Source organism: Chinchilla lanigera, unplaced genomic scaffold (assembly GCF_000276665.1).
Source record: "Chinchilla lanigera isolate Chin_1 unplaced genomic scaffold, ChiLan1.0 scaffold00083, whole genome shotgun sequence".
Lineage (NCBI taxonomy): Eukaryota > Metazoa > Chordata > Mammalia > Rodentia > Chinchillidae > Chinchilla > Chinchilla lanigera.
In genome coordinates this window covers 9,697,073-9,714,908 of record NW_004955484.1, presented here as the reverse complement: position 1 = coordinate 9,714,908, position 17,836 = coordinate 9,697,073, and the positions used below count along the sequence as shown (strand labels likewise).

General features: G+C 46.8%; 1 pseudogene; it reads left to right on the top strand.

The window, feature by feature from the left end:
• Positions 1-15,509, top strand: LOC102009388 (annotated as a pseudogene).
• The last annotated feature ends 2,327 nt before the right edge of the window (positions 15,510-17,836 follow it).

The window sequence follows — 17,836 nt, the reverse complement described above, 5'->3', positions numbered from 1 at the left end:
ATGCAACAGCTGGATGGTGAATATGCAGCAGGATTGGAGTCAGCAAATGCCTGGACCCTTGTTCTCTTCTGCTATGCAATTAACTACACTGCCGAGGAAGAGCTGCTAATCAGGAGGATGATGAAGTATTGGGCCAAATTTGCTAAAAATAGGTGAGGCGAAGCCCCTACCTCAATCTCCCCAGGGCATTTAAACTAGACAGGGGCACCTTTTGTCTGTGACAACCTTGTTAGCAAGCATGTGTCTTTAATCACATAGTGGCATCCCTACTCCTGGACCTACCTGGACAAGAACAGAGAGGCACCTTGGCAGTACAAATCGTTCATCCCTTTCTCACTGATCTGCAGGGTGGGCCACGGTGCTATGGTTCAAGCCAGGCTGCCTCTGAGGGGGAAGGATGAAACAGATCCAGGTGATCTGCTGTCATGATGGGACACTAGTGGGAGGTCCTTTCTTTCCTGTATCTGTTACCTGCTTCTCATCATCAGTGGTCCCCTTGGCCTTCAGAGCTGCCTGGCCTGACACAAATTAGGGAACTGATTTGTTCAGGTCTAAGACTGACTTCAGCTCCTAGTGGGAGGGTATGTCCACAGGAACCCCAATGGTGAGAACCTGGCCCCTGGCCTGCATTGGACTGTGAAGAGAAGTACCTGCAGCTGGACATCCTGCTTTCCTGAAGACTCCTAGGCTGAAGTTCTGGACAGCAACACTGCCTGGCAATTTGAGGGCTGCCCAGGAGAACCAGACAGGTCCTCAGCGGCCTTTGTACTTAAGTCTGTTATGTTTTCATGGAGTCTGCACACACTTGTAAGGGCCACACTGCATGATCATTGTGGATCTGCAAAGTCATTGGTGAGATATTTCTTTGAAGTGAATTAGGAGTTTAGAAGATTCACACATGTCTAGCAGAGAATCCCATCCCCTGGATCTCTGAGGGTCTTTCAATCCAGGTAAGTGTCCTCCTAGATTTTAGAATTCCCTTTGAATAGTGATCCCTCACTCTTCTTTGTAATATATGATTAATTTTCCATCTTGTTATTGTCCCAATACTTTTTAGGCCCTTCCAAAAAAAACCTGTTATGTGTTTTTGTCTCCTTGTACAAAGGTGCCGTACTATGGTCAGTCTGCCTACTTGTTCCCCCAAAGTATTTTCTTTGTGTCATTAAAAGGTTTTATTCCTGTCCTACTCCTGTGACCTCATTTCCCTTATCTCTGATCCTCTTCCTGCAGGGCGTGGTGGCACATGCCTGTAATCCCAGCACTCAGGAGGCTGAGGCAGAAGGATTGTTGTGAGTTCAAGGCCAGCCTGGGCTATAAAGTGAGCTCAAGACCAGCCTGAACAGCATAGCGAGACCGTCTCAAAAAAGACAAAAATAAATAAATAAAATAAATAAAAGGCTTTATTCCTGTCCTACTCCTGTGACCTTATTTCCCTTATCTCTGATCCACTTCCCTTCTGCGAGCACCAGTTTTCCCAGCAGAAAGTCTCCCTCCCCTTCATTCATTGCATTTAAGCTTAGACACCAGGTATTCTGAATTTGATTTAAAAATAAAGACACCTAATTACCCACTTTGGACTCCAAGGGGAAGGCAAAGATAATATCAAGCCTGAGCTGAGGCTCTTGCAAGAGGGTAGAGACCTTCTTTTCAGTGTGCTCTGACCAGCCCATATTACTTCCACTCTGTCCTGCCATCCTGTGTTCGTTTGGGGGTTTTGCAAGGGGAACAATATAATACAGGATACATATTTTATAAGATTATTTATAACAGTCATCCAAAGAATCATATACAAGAAAGTGCAAGAAATCTGTCCACACACTAAAGACCCAAGAATCCAGCTGTGGGCCTGGATCCCGCTATAATATCCTGCATGAATCCAGCTGAAGACCTAGAGCCCATAACAACGCCTCCCACAAATCCAACTGGAGGCCTAGAGCCCATGACAATGTCTCATGCAGGCCTATTTCACGGATCAGCACTGGAAGGCCCAAAGATCGATGGTGGAAGCTAGAAAGTCTGTGCCAGCAGGATGAAGGATCTGCGCTAACAGGCTGGGGGATATGCACTGGAGCCAGGAAGTAATGCTCAAAGTAAGAACCAGAGCTCCCCGCAAAAGTACCACAGCCATCCTCAGTAACAGTGAGGTCCCAAGCTCCTCTGATGATCAGGACAGCCAAGTTCCCATCAGGAAAGCCAACGAGACAAGTTTCTCTGGGAGACTGAGCTGTGCACCATCATTTCTAGAGCCAGAACCAGAGCTCCCGCAAAGTGAACCTAAGCCATTCTTAGAAACAAGGAGGTCCTGAGCTGCTTGAAGGATAAAAACAGCCAAGTTCATCAGGAAAGCCAGCATGAGAAGCTCCTCCCGGAAAACCAACAGCTACTTACAGCTTTTTCCGCTTCCAACAGGCTCCCAACAGCTTCTACCATCTCCCAACAGCCTTCTTCCTCTCCAGTTCTGCCTCTTATGCTGCTGGCAACAATCCTCAGGTGGGCCTCCCACACCCAGCACCATGCTGGTTAAGTTCAGCTGGGTGTTACAAGCTGACCACCAGCTGTCAATCTACCACACAGGCTTATTGAACTCCTGCTGCAAACATGCCTTTGTACAGTTTTCAGTTCTAGGGGTTCACAGGGCACTCCTCCAAAGTGGGTTCCATGGGTATTTTCTTAGATTTTAACAATAACCTTATTTTTAGAGTTTTATTATAAAATAATTTATATACAATTAAGGTTACCCAATTTGGCTGCATTGTTTGTTAAATGTGAGTAAATATATGATGAAGTCAATCCCCTCTACATCATGTTCAAAATGTTTTTCAGTGCAAATCTCTTCTCAAATCCCTTTACAGTCATCACTGCCCTCCATCCTGCTCCCTGGCAACCACCTAGCTGATTTCTCATTATGCTTTGTTCTTTCTCTAATATATAAAAAAAGGAGTCCTTTGTGACTGACCCTGTCACTTAACATAAAGTTTTTGAGATTCAGGCTCTACTTCATTCTTCTATTGCAGAGCAGCATTTCATGTAGAGGACACCACACACATCTGCTTCCGGGTGATGCATGTCCGAGTGACTTCCATGTCTGACTATTTTGTTATTGTTGTTGTCCTCTAGGCATGAAACCGCTTTGGCCACCAACCCACGCATCAGGCTAGGATGAACAAACGACTATCATCTGCTCTACCCCTGACTGATATAAGAACAACACCACCAATGAGGTGGCTCTTTGCCTATTGCCAGGGGTATCTGACTATGTTTAATAAACCTGCTCTGAACATTTTTAGATGTGTCTTCCAATGGACATATCCTTTTATTTCCTTGGGGTAAAGCCCTGACAATGGAATTGCTGAGTCATATAATAAGAGTGTCTATCTTTTAAAGAAAATACCAACATCTTTTCTACAATGACTGCATCATTCCCTACCAGCCATATATGACAGGACCAGTTGGCCCACATCCTCACCAACCCATGTATCTATGGATCTTAAAGCCTATTCTGTTGAATCAATGTCCAGTGATATCTCATTGCTGATACTTCCCTGGATTTTCAGCCTCTGCTTGGACCTTTCTCAGTGTATCTCACTGTATGTCTGTCTTTTTCTGGGTCACTATATATGGAAATATTCAAAATACCCCTTGCTATATACACAGAACTGCTCCTGAGATTCTTCTTCAGTTACTCTTTTACTGTTATCTTGACCATCATCAGTGTCAGGGTTTCAGTAAAAGGGTGCAGTAGACAAAGAGCATGTGGGAACTTTCACTCCATCCGAGGTAGACAGCAGCCTCAGGTAGGAAGAAGCACTGTGCTATCCTCTTAACAGAGTTATAACACAACTCTGAGCTAGGTGGACCCGGGAATCTCTCACCTCCCACAGCCTGGCTCTTTAATTGCCCTAAGGAAGGGCACAGACAGCATCTGCCCAAGTAGGGTCTGGGACCAAGTCTTGGGCCAGAAAGAATTGGACAGGAGACAATGAATCAACCACAAGCCTTGCTGATTGGGTGGAGATACAAAAACCCAGTTCCCAGCTACTCCAAGTGTCACTAAATATGGTCACTGCAGCAACATGCCCAGAAGTGACTTATCCTTAGGATACAGGGCTTGGCAGCCTGAGCTTGTTGTGGCTGCAGGAAGGGGCCAAGGCTGGCCGTCAGTGGGAGCTAGAGGCTGCTAGAGACTGAGTCTGTATCCCTTCCTCCAGAAGTCAGGCAGGACTGGCACAGCATGCTCCTGCTGACACAGTGACACTGTTCTGTCACATGCACTAACCCTACCCACCTGGTGCTCCACCTACTCCTTGCTGATTGAAACACAAGCCTGAGTGAGATGCTATCTTCAGCTTTCTGTCATTGAAACTTGCTGCAGCTCAGAAAGAGTTCTGCGACTCCCAAAATGCAGCCGGATCAACTTCTTCCTCAACTCATCACAGTGACCTTGGGCTTCTGCTGCTCTTCATGTTGCCATGGTGAGATTTCTACAGAATCCAGGGTTACTTCTGCCAAATCATGCAGAGGCAGAACCTCAGGCTGTGGAAGTAGAAGGAGAAGGTCACAGAGGGCAGGGGACCCTCTTTGAGGGAGTAGTGGTGGGCAGATGACAGTGGGAAACATGGGCCCGCTCAGTGCCACTAAGCCAGAGCTCAAGTTTGGCCTCCAAAGCACGGAGAGGGTCGGGTCTGCCTAGGACCCAACACCGAGGAGGATGTGCAGAGTGAGGTCAGAAACCTCCTGGCAGAGGAGCTGGGATTCCAGACATTTTCCTCCTGTGTGTGTGGCTGTGGAGAGCTGCTTCTGGCCATCAGGTATAGCAACAGCAGTAAGAACTTAATGCTGCCATTTACCTTGGAGGGTGACAAAATTGCGAGAGAAGCCCTGGTCACCCTCCAAACATATCCCAGGCAAAGTTAATGGCTCTGGGGGATACAGAAACCTCTGGGTACCTCGTCTGAAAGCTAAACGGAAAGACCACATGGGGTGCTCCTTGTCCCTCAAGGTCAAAGGAATGGCTTGGCTTACAGAGCAGTGAAGGTGCTCTGTGCCTGCCAGGCTTTCTCCAGACCTTATCAGGAGCTGATACCCAGAGGGCTCTGAATGCAGTGTGTGTCTGCACCCTTTGACCCCCTTCCCCAGAACTCCTAGTGTGGGACCCCAAAAGTTCTCACACCTTTCTGCAATATAGTCCACCTCATTCACCTTACCTCTACCTGGCCACACTACTAGGCTTCCTTTCTTACCTGCTACTGACCAGGCTCTTTGAGTGCACCAGGACTTCCAGGCAGTAAGATTGCCCTACATCACTCAGGCTTCTGTTTAAACAGTTTTTGTCTGGGATCATTGAGGAGCCATCAGAGGGCAGAGTTTTGACCCTTCCTCTTCTGTTCACCTATACCTGGCTTCTCCACAGGGACCATCTAGGTAACAGAATCTTACATGCTACTCCAAGGACTGTACCTATGAGTAGATGTGTGCACTTATTCTTGGCTTTTACCTAAATTGTCACAAACTTAGTTCTTTGGGTATTAGGCTTTCCTGTGTCCTGACATGGAGGACACCTTATACCACCACATGAGAGAGCTTCCTCTTCAAGAATGTAGCACTGTGGATGTACTCAGCCTCCCAGCAGGCTCACTGCAGTAGGCTGGGTCCTATGATGTAACAAGCACCAGGCATCAGTGTCTGATAGTCACAGTGAATTACATGGATGAGGTGCCAGCTGCCGAGGCATCTGTGTGGGGAGCATGTGAGCAGGCAGAGGATGCACATTTGAGCATGGAAAGATGTTGCTGGGTTGCCCTGTCTGGGGCCTGGAAGTGGCTGCTGCCCTGGCCTCACCTGCACCAGGTGTCCTCAGACACGCTGATCCATGTGGACCTGGTGGAGGAGGGGAGCACTAGCTCTCCAGGATGATAGGGGCCATTTCACTTTTTCTTACGGAATCTGGCCCAGATCTGCCACACTCCACACAGGAAGAGCCTCAGACAGCAGGACGGAGGTACAAGGGAGGTCCCAGCTGGTAGAGATGATGATAGCAGGGAAGCCATGGGCCTGACTGAACACCTCCCTGCAGCCTGAGGCACAGAGATGATCAGGACTGACTGAGGGGTGCACAGCACCCTGGAGCAGGCCTCATCTGAGACAGAGAGGAAAGGAAACAAGCGCAATGTGCCCATCATCCACTTTCAACAGTATGCAGGACTTGGACAAACTAATTTTATCTGGACTATTAGGTGACAATCAACTGTTTCCTGCCTTGCCAACCGACTCGAGCCGGAGGCAAGGCCAGATGTATGGTTGGGTCACAGCTGCACGTCTATCTCACCATGTCACTCACTGCCCTTAGGATGCTTTTTTTGGTTTTTTTAGTAGGGTATCAGCAATTGAACTCAGGACATTGCACTTGCCAGGCAGGGGCTTATGCCACTGAGCTATATACCTGGCCCCAAGGATGCTTTCTATGTGTTATTCTACCTCAAATGTGAAATCCCTGAGCATGGAAGACCTATCAGTCCATTCCCAACATCCTCCCAGCACCTCGGAGCATCTGGCAAGGTTGATACAAAGGATATTCTTTCCCATTACCTCATGAGACTCTTTGCTAGAAGGTTCTTCAACCTACAGGTTTACCAAGTCCCAAGGACCTGAGGGGGGTGGGTGGGATAGGATTTGGACAGGCCCAGTGATGGCAGTGGTGGCCCAGGGCTTCTCCTGACACCTAAGACAAGTGGGAAGCCAGGATTTTCAGTTCAACCTCCCTTGAGATGCATGATGAAGAGTGGTGGTAGCAGCCATAGCATGGGAGGCAGCTGACTGGGCAGACCAAACCCCAATGTGCATTCTCTACCCACAGCCCAGGATTTTGACAGCCCCATCCGGACCACACGTACTGGCCCAGTGCAGGGCCCGCTCATCCACGTGAAGGGTTCTATTGTGGGTGTCCACACCTTCCTGGGAATTCCCTTTGCCAAGCCACTTGTAGGACCACTGAGGTTTGCTTCCCCTGAGGCCCCTCTGCCCTGGAGTGGTGTAAGGAATGGGACCTCCTACCCTGCCAAGTAAGTTCTTGCGACTCGGGGAAACAGACCCTGGGGAGGGTTCAGGTGCTTTGACCTCTGGACCAGGTTGCAATGGTTCTTTCATCTAAATTCCAGTCAATTTTCCTCTTGGGGGGGATTCCCACTATGAATGTGTGAGGCTGCAGAGGGTGAAGAAATTTGACAGGTCTTAGCTCAGAGATTGGGAGCCTCAGGCCTTTAGCCCCAGTTCCTGAAAAATAGAGCAGACCCACTTTTCTCCCTAGATTTGTGCTCTGCCAAGTGTTCTCTGAAACAGGGGAGGTGATTCTGAGAGAGGCTCCCATTGAGTCTATGCACTTTTTTTGAGACGGGGTCTCGCTATGTAGTCCAGGCTGGATTTGAACTCACTGTATAACCCAGGTGCACCTTGAACTGGCAGCAATCTTCCTGCTTCAACCTCCCAAGTGCTAGGGTTACAGGCATGTGCCTATGCACTTTTTAGAAACACTGCAGATCCCTGAGAAGGGCAACAATGGTAGTTCTTTCAGGCCCCACCCTCCACACTCATTATGACTACTGATAGGGCCGGGCGCCATTGTGCAAGGAACAAGCCTATGATGCTACAAGTGGAGATCCTTGGGAGGGATGAGTTTCACCTACAGCATAATATTTCAGTGGAGTACATCTCATAGTTATCTTTGGGAAACTAAACACCATTCCCACTTGTAGCACCTGTGTGTGAGCTCCACCCCTGTTCTGGAGCCAAATGAAACAGACATTAATAGTAAATGTCAACACCTGCAACCGATGGTTCCCATAGAGATGCCTCAGAGTCACAACTGCCCAGCCTCAGGTGGAGTGGAATCCAAGGCCCTCATCAAATTTGAGGCCTCCCTTGAAATCTGAGCTCCATTCCAGGTTCTCCTGAGTCTGTGGCCTGTTCCTTGATAGACAGGAACTTGAGAGAAGGATCATGTGTGAGCAGGGTGTGAGGGGGAGCAGGAAACTGAAGGTGGTTGAACTAGTTCTAGACCCGGAGTCTGGTTTTGACTGCTTCACAACCCCAGGACTAACTACCATTGTCACCAGGTGCCTGCAAAAGACTAGTGTAATGAATGCACATGTTTGGAGGCTGCTAAATGTGACCGTGCCTCATATCCCCATGTCTGAGGATTGCTTGTACCTGAACATCTACACACCTGTGCATTCTCATGAGGACTCTAAACTGCCTGTGAGTGTCAGGGTATGGTCAGCTTGGGGATAGGAAGATATTTCTTCTCCAAGACAGGAAGTAGGCTGGGGATATGGCTCAGTGATACATCACTTACCCAGTAAATGCAGGGTTTTAAGTATAAAAGTCTGCATAACACACACACACACACACACACACACACACACACACACACACACACACGCAGGCCCTGCCACAATGTGGAACCTGCTGAGAACCCTCTCCCTATGGGTCTCAAGAAAGCCTTTCCTTCCAGGGTGGGTAACTGACCCTTTGATACTTGGTCATGGCCCCTTAGCTATTGCCAGAGATCTGTACTCAGGAAAACCCCTTGGGTACCCAAGATCTGTAGCTCAAGATCATCCAAAACTTCAACCATGGTTTATATGTTGTGCCAAGTTTAAGTAACACTTTTGATTAATACTTAAGGGGGACAGTCAGAGGAAAAACCTATTTCTTACCATGTTGGAGGGGTCTGAGAATAATAGAGCCAAAGTAGTATTCATGGGGTAAATGGTAAATGCTGAGAGTCCTCAGTTAAAGTCAGAACCCTTACCCTTGGGCCAGATGATGAGGTCCTACTTGGCTTCTGTCTATGTGGGTAGCTGCACAGATTCAAAGTCATGGATAGTCTGTGAAACCTGTGTGGCATGTCTTGATTTCCCCAGGTGATGGTATGGATCCATGGTGGTTCATTAGTTGCAGGGACGGCTTCCTTGTACGATGGATCCATTCTGGCAGCTTTTGAGAACATGGTGGTGGTCACTATCCACACCTCTTGGGTGTCCTTGGTTTCTTCAGGTGACTCTGGGGTAGGGTGGGAAATGTGGATGGAACATACCCTGAACCAGCCCATGACCCCCCTCCTTGCCACCTCTAGTACTAGAGACCCACACCCCTGGCAACTGGGGTTACCTAGACCAAGTGGCTGCCCTACGCTGGGTGCAACAGAATATTCCCCACTTTGGAGGCAACCGTGGCCATGTCACCATTTTTGGACAGTCTGCTGGTACAACAAGTGTGTCCTCCCTTGCCATTTCCCCCACATCCTAAGGACTCTTCCATGGTGCTATCATGGAGAGTGGGGCGGCTGTGGTGTCAGGCCTCATCTCCAACTCATCTAAGGATGTCTGCATGATGAGTGCCCTCAACCATCTAGCCCTCCCTCTGGTGAGAGGAGAGGACTACCTCCCTCTCCTCTCACCTTCAGAGCCTCTGCTGCTCTATCTCTTCAGTGGGGAGAACAGGGCAATTGAGATACCTTATGAATCTGCCTCTGTAGAAATGGCTGAGGTTCTGAGGTTCAGGATCCACCCACCTTTGCTCCACAGAGGCTGAGTATATTCTGTGACTAGCAAAGCTGTACCCTGAGGCACCCATCATTGTCAAAAACTACATAAGCAAGTATAATGGTCCCTCTGGCTGGGAACTCTGGCAACAGGGAACTGGGAACAGTTTCATACCTGCCATCCACACGGTATCCTGGAAAAGTTGGGGGTCATTCAGACTTCTTGAGCAACTCCTTTTCTTGCCCTAGAGAATGAGCCAGGCTTCTCCATCCATTTACAGAAAGTGGCCAACCTGTCTGCCTGTGGGCAGGTAGGCTCAGAGACGTTGGTGAGGTGCCTGCAGGGCAAGAGTGAAGAGGAAATGCTGGCTATTACCAAGGTCAGGCTGAGTGTTCCCAGGTACAGAGGAAGGGGGCTGATGGTGGGTGGGAGATTCAGTCCCTACTGCTCTGGACAAATTACCTCTTTTCCATGTCTTGGTGTCCTCGCAGCTCTGCATGGGAAATGAGGGCCTAGATATGCTAAGCCCATTGGGGGTTATCTCAGGGTGAGCATGAGCATCCCGGGATGAATTCGAAAAGAGTGGAAGTAACTCAGTGGGCGTGAGAAAACATGTGAGACCTGACTTTGTTCCCTGACCTTGAATACCCCGTCAGACCTTCACAAGCATTCCTGCTGTAGTAGATGGGGCTTTCCTGCCCAGACTTCCCAGGAGCTGCTGACCTCTGCTGATTTTTGACCTGTCCCCAGCGTCATAGGTGTCAACAATGAGGAGTGTGGCTTGGCCATCCCCATGGTGAGCCTCAGTAGTTTGGGAAGTGCAACTAGGGTGAGAGGTTCCTAGAACTACAGTGAGACAGATCTAGCCTTCACTCAACTTTATATTTCATTCCTCCAACACCCAGGCCCTGGGCTTCCCTCAGAAGAAAATCAACAGGAAGGCTATACGTGCCGCTCTGCAGAAGAAGTCAGCCCAGGTGGTGAGTCTTCTGCCGTCCTGCTCCAGTGGACAGGCACCCCCACTTCCCTCTCCATACAGCCATACCCAAAAAGGCTGAATCATTCTGTGAATGGGGTCACCATCTCTCATATCCCTAACCCCATTCCAGGCCCCATTTTCTCACCCCAAGCTGCTGCCCAGCCCCCTGCCTTGGAGCCCACCTAACCTGACTCTCCATGCTCCTCCTGGGCTAGAAGTTGCCTGCTAAGTTTGCTGACCTTGCTTATGGAAGAATACATGGGAGACAATGAGGACCCCCTGATAATACAGTTCCATGACCTGTTGGGAGACTTCCTGTTGGTGATCCCCACACTTCAAGTGGCATATTGTCAGTGTGAATACATCTGTCACCAAAGCCTGACTTCCTGGGGGCAGCTCAGGGCTGTGAGTCCTAGGTGAGGTCCAGGTGAGGTCCAGGCCTATTCCCGTGTGATTATCAAGCTGCTAGTTCCAGGCAGCTGATGTCCTTCACCTCAGTAAATCTTCCTAGTTAAATCTGACCAAAAAGATGAATGCTGGAAGTATCATGTCTTTCTATTTCAAAATATATTACACAGGTGTAGTGCCAAAAACACATGGTACTGGCACAAAAGTAAATACATAGATCAGTGAAATTGAAGAAAAGATACAGAAACAAACCCACACAACTATTTCCATCTGCTTCTTCAGAAAGGAGCTGAAAGAATATGTTGGTGGAAAACAAATGGTGGTGAGAAAACTGAATAGCCACAAGCAGACAGTTGAAACCAGACCCTTATCTCTCAACTACAAAAGTCAACTCCAAATGGATTGAAGACCTCCAAAATTTGAAACTCCTAAAAGAAAACAACCAAATCCCATTCATTCCTGAATAAGACTTCAATAACACAGCAAATAACAGCAAGAATCAACAAATGTTACTACATCAAATTCAAAAGCTTCTGCACAGCAAAGGAAACAATCAACAGTCAATTGAAGGGACAGCCTATAAATGGGAGACAATCTCTGCAGGCTAATGTTCCAACAGAATATAAGGAGAACTCAAAATATTTAACACAAATGAACTGAGAGACACTTTTCAAAAGAAGTTCAACCATGTGTGGTGGTGCATACCTGTAATCTCACCACTCAGGAGGTTGGGCTACACGGTAAGTTAGTTCAAGGACAGCCTGAACTACATAGCAAGACTGTATCTCAAAAAAAAAAAAAAAAAAATTTAAGGAAGAAATGCAAATTGTCGATAAGTTTATGAAAAATATTCAATATTTTTAGCAATCAGAGAAATGCAAATCAAAGCTACATTTAGATTCCATTTCACCTCAGTCAGAATGGTTGTCATCAGCCAAGCATGATGGCACATGCCTGTAATGCAAGTACCCTGGGAGACTGAGGCAGGAGGACTGCAAGTTCAAGCCTAGCTTAGGCAAGACCCTATCTAAAAATAAAAAATTTTTAAAAGGCCTGGAATACAGCTCAATGTTAAGTTTCAATTCCCAATACAGCAAAATAGAAAGATAGATGATAGAGATAGATAGATACATAGATAATAGATAAATAAATAGACTGGCTTAGGCAGGTTGGTTGGATTTGGAGGCTGAGGCCTAGGCTAAATGAGGACTCAGAGGAGCCTAGCTAAAGTCTGGTCAAGGAGAAAATATTTGACATCAATAAGTGAATTTGATGTCTATGGATTAAGGCTGAGGATTAGAAACCCACAAGAAATCACAGCCTCTCCTGGACCTAGAATCAGCAGTGTTGGAGAAGAACAACTTAGCAAAGCAAAGAAGAAGAGCTCCAGGAATAAAGAAGAAGGCCACAGAAAAACTAAGGCTCACTGAGAAACTGAAGACAATGCAGGGAAAAGAATGAAGCAGCCTGGAATTCTAACTGGAGTGCCAAGGGAAAGGGACCTGACTCTTCAAACAGAAGGTAAACCCAGCCAGGCTGGTGTTGTGGTGTACGTCTGTAATCCCAGCATTCAGGAAGCTGAGGCAGGAGGATCTCTGTGAGTTCAAGGCCAGCTTGGGTTACATAAGTGAGTTCAAGGCCTCTCTGGACTACATAGTGAGACCCTGCCTCAAAAACAAACAAACAAATAAAAAACAGAAGGTAAGCCTGGAAAAGGGCCAGCAGTAACTCCATCTGATGGCAGCCTAGCTTGGGAGAAGAAATTCACTAAATGCTGGTAAGGATGCAGGAGGGTCGGGGGAGGAACCCTGTGCACTGTCGGTGGGAATGTAAGTGAGTACAGCCACTGCAGAAATCAATACAGATGTTGCTCCAAAAACTGAAATAGAACTACCACTAGCTGTACCAGTCTTTAGCAAATACCTGAAGGAGATAAGCCAACATACCAGGGGTAATAGAAAGAAAGGTATGTGTTTACATTTTTAAAAATAATACTCTGGCTTCTCTTCAAATCGTGTAAATCTTTCACCTTTTAAATTTTTAAAAATATAATACAGTAAAAGTGACATTACCAAGAACAATGGGATAAATGTGTTCAAATCAAAAGAGAGTACTTTGATTGTTTTGACAGGAATTAATGGCAATGTGTTTTTTCTGTAATAAATTCTGAAATTTAAACTTCACCCTATTTTCTGATACACCACATACTGTAGAGATAGCAGCATGCCCATGTCCATCACAGTGGATTTCACAATAGTATGCTCTGGAAACAGCATAAGTACCCATCCACAGACAGTGGATAAAGTATGGCAGATATACACAATAGACTATTATTCAGCCAAAACCTGAAATGAATTCAGCTTATTTGCATGAAAATATATAGAATTAGAGATTATTATTATGTTAATAAGACAGACTCAGAAAGTCAAATGTCACATGTTTCCTCTCATATGAGGAGGAGGGAGATAAAAACAACACCAGGCATGGTAGCTCAAGCCTGTAACCCAAGTGTGTGGGAGGCTGGGACAAAAGGATCGCCTCGAGATCCTCATCAGCCCGGGCTACGTAGGGAGTTAAGGCCAACCTGAACTACATGGCGAGATCCTGTCTCAAAAAGGACAAGAAAGAGAAGGAGGAACAAGAGGAGGAAAAGGAGAAGGAGAAGGAGGAAGAGGAGGGGAGGGGAGGGGAGAGAAGGGGAAGAGGGTGGAGAAGGAGAAGGAAGGAAAGAAAGATTTCTTAAAAGAAAGAAAAGAGATGACCTGAAAGTAGAAGAGAGAATAGAAGGAAAGAGGAAGGGAATCAGGGAACTGGGAAGGAAATCTTGAGGGAGGTAATTGGAAGGAAGTATGTATGTTTTGTGTATGTGTGACGGTGCCAAAATGAAACCCACTAGTCTATAGGATGCTTACACACTAATAAAATAAAATCCTGACAGCTAGTGTAAAGGACGGACATCTCCCTCACTGTACAGGTGAGGAAGTTGAGAGTGACACCCAGCACCCTGCCCAAACTGCTCTGCTGGAAGTCCACGGCCATGACTTATCCAAGGCCCTTCTCACTGCTTCTGCTCCAGCCCTGGGCTCCCCACACAACTGTGCAGATTCCAGCCAGCTTTGGACCTAGGTATCTTGTCACTAAGGATGAGGCAGGAGAGCTCCAGGTAACAGGCCATAAGTGAACACCTATGCATGTCCCCAGGCTCCCATAGCCCTGTCTATGCCTATGAGTTCCAGCACCCTCCCAACTTCCTCAAAAACATCAGGCCACACTATGTGAAGGCAAATCATGGAGATGAGGTTCATTTGTCTTTGGAATTTTCTTCTGGCACAACCAAAGTGAGTATTCCCTGAATTCCATGAACAGAGGTGGACATCTGGCTGGGTCCCCAAAGAATGACTGCCTTCACTGTCCTGCTGAGAAAGCTGAGGCTCAGAGAGGGAATAGATTCAGTGTCCCCAATCTTAGAGCTCAAAAGCTTACGTGGGTACTAGAATCCAAGACCTCCTGCTCTGACCTGTGCTCTTTCCTCCAACTCTCCTCACCCTGACTGTGGGACTGGGCAAGGTTGTGCAGATGTGGTGGTACCTCACAGGGATATTTGAATGACTTTCCAGTTTCAGAAAGAAGTGGACTTCTGGGACAGGAATGATTCCAGGACCAGTTCAGCTGGAGACTGGGATAAGGAAGGACAGGCTGGGCAATGGGAGGGTCTGGCTCCAGGGTATGCAGGGGAGAAGGGGACCAGGCCTGGGGTGCAGGGTCAGGCTGCAGCTGGGTGGTGAGTGTGGTGCAAGAAGGAAAACAGAGTGAGGGTCAGCAAGGACCTGGCCCCTTGTCCTCTTCCTCTCTGCAGTTTTCTTCACTGAGGAGGAGGAGCTGCTGAGCAGGAGGATAATGAAGTATTGGGCCAACTTTCCTCAGAATGGGTGAGACAAACCCCTCTCTTGACTTCCCCAGGGGACTGAAGCTATCAGGTTCTCCTCCTGTCTGTGGTGACCTCATTAGCATACATGTATCTTTAACCACATGATAACAGCCTCCCAACACCAGCACTCATATGGACATAGCGAGGGGTCTTGTCAGTACAAGTCATTCGTCCCTTTCTCTCTGACCGGGGGGTGGGGCACATGCTGTGGTTCAGTCACAGCCTGCCTCTGCAGGAGGAAGGAAACAGGCCCAGGTGACCTGCTCACACGAAAGGGATGCTAGAAGAAGGTCCTTGATTTCCTATATCTGGACTCATCATCATCAGTGGTCCCTGTGCCTCTTGACTATCTGGCTTGAGCCAAATCAGGGCACTGAGATCTGAGCTGTGCAAGTATGCCTGACCTCGCCCCCTACTGGGAGGGTGTGTTCACAGGAACCCCAATGGTGAGGACCTGCATCCGTGGCCTGCATTGGACCATGAAAAGAAGTATCTGCAACTGGACACCCATCTTTCTATGGACAGTGCCCTAAAGGCCCATAGGATGAAATTCTGGACAAAGACGTTGCCTGCCAAGCTGGGGCTGTCCAAGAAAGACAGGCAGATCCTCAGTACCCTTTGTGCTCAAGATTGCTCTCATTTTCGTTCAGTCTGACCACTGTGAGAGCCACACTGCATGATCACTGTGGATCTGCAAGAGGTTGGTCTGTGCAATAGTTCTTAGAAGTGGGATTGGGGTTTAGAAGATCTCGTGTGTCTGGCAGAAGAGAGTCCTGTCCCCTGTCTCCCAGAGTCTTTATTCCAAAGAGGTGCCTTCTTGCATTTCACAATTCCCCTTGCAATCTCCCAACTCCCTGATGAGCTCTACCTTTCTTTAGTAAAAAGCAAAAGATTTATGCAATCTGAAGAGAAACCAGAGTATATTCTCCTACCCTTCTTTGTCATCATGTGATTAATTTTCCTCCTTAACTCATTGTTGTCCCTAAATTTTCTTAGCTTTCCTAATAAAAACCTGTTATGTATTCTTGTCTCCTTGTACAAAAGTTCCGCACTGTGATCAATCTGCCTATTTGTTCACCCAAAGTATTTTCTGTGTCTCGTTAAAAGGCTTTACCCCTGTCTCAGCCCTGTGACCCCCCACATACACTTACAATTCCCCTACCTGTGAACCACTGGCCCTTTCTGGGGAACAGTTTTCCCAAGGAGAAAGTCCCCTTCCCCTTCAGTCATTGCACTTAAACTTAAACACAGGGTATTCTGAATTTGGTTTAAAAATAAAGATGACCATGTGGAAAAGGGAACACTTCTCTACTGTTGGTGAGAGTGTAGACTGGTGCAACCACTGTGGAAATCAGTGTGGAGATTCCGCTGGGGATTTAGCTCAGCGGCAAAAGCGTCTGCCTGGCAAGTGCAAGCTCGTGAGTTAGGTTCCCGGTACCGGAGAAAAACCAAAAAACCAAAAAAAAAAAAAAAAAAAAAGAAACAGTGTGGAGATTCCTCAAAAACTAGGACTAAAGTTTCCATTTGACCCAGCTATTCCCCTTCTTGGTATCTTCCAAAAAAATTAAAAGCATTATAGCACAGCAATATATGTGCATCTATGTTTATAGCTGCACAGTTTGTAATAGCTAAATCCTAGAAACAAGTCAAATGCCTATCGACCAATGAATGGATAAAAACAATGTAGTTTTTTAATATAATGGAGTACTACTCTGCCATAAAGAAGTATAAACTTAAGACATTTCTTGCTAAATGGATGGACCTTGAGACCATACTCTTAAGTGAAATAAATTGGACACACATGTGTAAATATCACACTGTCTCACTGATGTGAGAAATTGAAAGTGTAAATAAGAACCATGTGCAAGAGATATGATGAAATAGGAAGAAATTGTTCAAAAGGAAAGGGGAACTAAGGAGGGGGAGGGGAAAGGAAGGAAGGGCAAAGAAAAATGAGAAAAGAAAGATAAAATAGAAGCAAAGCTTTGTAAGTAAGCAAGAGGGGTTGAAGGAAGCGGAGGGGAATGGGAAAAAAGAAGCAAGGTATATCATGTACAGGTACAAATTCCCTATGATGAATGCCATCATTATATATACCTAAATTGTACCAATAAATTTAATTAAATTTTTTTTAAATATCACACAAAGAGTAGATTTATAAGTTGTTATGGTTTGTGTCTGGGTGTCCTCCCCAAAGCTTCATGCAGTCATGGGGAAGGCTTCTAGAGTTGTGATTGATTCATGGTCCAATGTTGGAATTATGGACAGGAGTGCTACACTTGCCCTGGGGCAGGTGGTTTGCATACAGTGTAAGGGAGGGAAAGAGGCTTGCTCTTCCAGCTGCCACTCCTCCCTTTTGTTCTTGCTGCTTTTGCTATCTTCCCCTGCCCCCACCCCCTGCCATGAACTGTTGCCCTCTACCATGTGCCGCCCTGCCTTGGAGCCAGCCAAGTATGGACTGAAACCTCCACAAACTGTGAACTAAATTCCTTCCTTAATTTTGGGCATCAGGTATTTTGTCTAACCAATGAGAGAAAATTAGCCAAGACATAAGTGAATCTAGAATCTTTCTAGAGAAAAGTATAAAAAAGAAAAGCCAGCTTATTGAATTATATCAAATACAGTCATTGAATCCCCTCCAAAAAAGATGCCTGCATTACCCACTTTGGAGTCCAGGGGGCAGACAAGGACAATATTAAGCCTGCTCTGAGGCTCTTGCAAGAGGGTAGAGCCGTTCCTTTCAGTGTGCCCTGACTGGCTCGTATTATTTCCACTGTGCCCTGACGTCTTTATTGAACTCCTGCTGCAAATATGCCTCTGTATAGTTCTGCGGGTGCACAGGGCACCCCCCAAAGTGGTTCCCTGTGTATTGCTTAGATTTTACTAGTTATTCCTTCAAGTTTTACTGTGAAATAATTATACAGTTAAGCTCACCTGTATTAATGGCATAGTTTGGGGAATTTGAGTAAATGTATGAGACAT